Source organism: Merops nubicus, unplaced genomic scaffold, assembly GCF_000691845.1.
Source record: "Merops nubicus isolate BGI_N331 unplaced genomic scaffold, ASM69184v1 scaffold7227, whole genome shotgun sequence".
NCBI lineage: Eukaryota > Metazoa > Chordata > Aves > Coraciiformes > Meropidae > Merops > Merops nubicus.
The window spans coordinates 10,668-12,543 of record NW_008620891.1 but is presented as its reverse complement, the minus strand read 5'-3'; positions in this window follow the sequence as shown (position 1 = coordinate 12,543).

Genomic DNA, 1,876 nt, shown 5'->3' with positions numbered 1-1,876 from the left:
CTTCCTTCTGCCCCTCTCCCACCACCCCACCACACCCCCCACCCAAAAAAAAAAAAAAAAAAAAAAAAAAAAAAACAAAAGTACAAGCTTTCTGTGACTACATGGATTTCCTGGCAAGACTGCAAGAAAATTTGGCAGAGGCAGAGGGTTTAAGATTGTAATTTTTCAGTAGTCATGACTTGCAACAGGAACAGACTGCTAAATGGTGTTGTGGGACTGATACTCATCTATATTAACCATGATGCAAACTAAAATTTTAATTATTGACTTCACACTAAAATGAAGTGTGGTTTCTGTTTAAAATCTCTGATCTATATGAAGAGCTCTGTAGAACAGTTATTATTTATGATACGTACTTGGCATTGGATGACAAAAGGAGGAGATTGTTTTCCTTTATTTAAAGACTTCTGTCATCTGCAGTTTTTAAATTGACTTTAATTGAAAACAACTGATAGCTGCATTATTTAAAGCCTAGTTTCTAAAATCAGAAAAATACTGAGTAATGTATTTTCTGATTTGCAGCTAATGTTAACTTTCCCTCCAGGACACTAATTTTTGAGTGTTTATTCCAATATACTTGTTTTGATTTGTGAATCTCTCTCTAGACTTTTTTTTTTTTCCAGTTGAATTGAGACCCCTTTGAGCTCTATGTACTTGGGTTACTGCATAACTTATAGAAACTTCCTTTTGTTACACACCATGGGGGCTTGCAAATCAGAGGCTGAAAACTAGTCCATAAATTTTGTCTTGGAAAACTGTATGTAATGTCACGATGTAAAGGGTTCCTCAGAGGGACAGTATAAATTTCAGATACATGCATTATCCAGTATATTTTTGGAAGGGGGTTTATTTCACTTTTTAATAGTCATTAATTTCCATATCTCTAAAATGTTGACATAATTAATAACAACTGAAGTGTTAACTTGTCTGATGGAAATAAAGACCACTGCTGTTTTGACTGTTTTAATGTATCTGTGGAATTCATCTTGAAATCAGTGATGTGAAATACATAACGCTGTTCTGTGACACACTTGACTAGTTAGTTCCATGATAATTCTTTGGTTCTTGATGATTTTTAATTCTTCATTACATTCCTTTGGTTTTTGCAGCTTTTTGCCTGCGTGAAGTTGAGTGTAAACTCTTTACAGTAGAGACTGTAAACTACAACATGGGACAATTAGCACATTGTAGTTGATATTTCATGAAATATTAAGGGCTTAATGAAACTTTCATTAAGCTTACTTGCTTTAGTTGCAGGCAAAACTCGGATTGGTTTATATGTTTGTTTTTAAGGGAGACTTCAAAATGTTAAGAGGTAACTGCACTTCGTACGATAAACAGTAGAGGGAAGCAAAGCATCGACAACGCTTTGGAGCTCCGGGCAATTTGTGGGGTTGGTTTGTTTCGGAGGAAGATTACATCTTTTTTTTTTTTTTTCCCTCTGGTCAGCTTTTGAAGGGAATCTGATATGGGAGTATCTGCCGGTTCAAAGTTATTGCATTCTTAGCATTTATAGTTATGTGAAGGAAGAATGCACTGTTAAGTAACCAAATACAAACCAGCACATCTTTAAATATTCAAATCCTCCTCGACTTAAAAAAAAACAAAAAAAACACATCAAACCACCCTAGCAAGTCATTCAAGAAAAAATATGTGGACTAGGCAGGTGGCACAAATTGAGGCTGTGTGGTTGAAGAAGGAAGGCACAGTTCTGGTAGCCTTAAGGCTAGCTGGAAGATTCCAGACACTGTCAGGTAAGTTGATCCCAGCAGCTCTGCACAAAATCAGACTTTAACCTCAAAATGCTGGTTTGAAATTTAAAATGCTTAATAGGTAAGTTGCTGTAGTTAGACTGGAAAAAAAATACTGAGGTGTA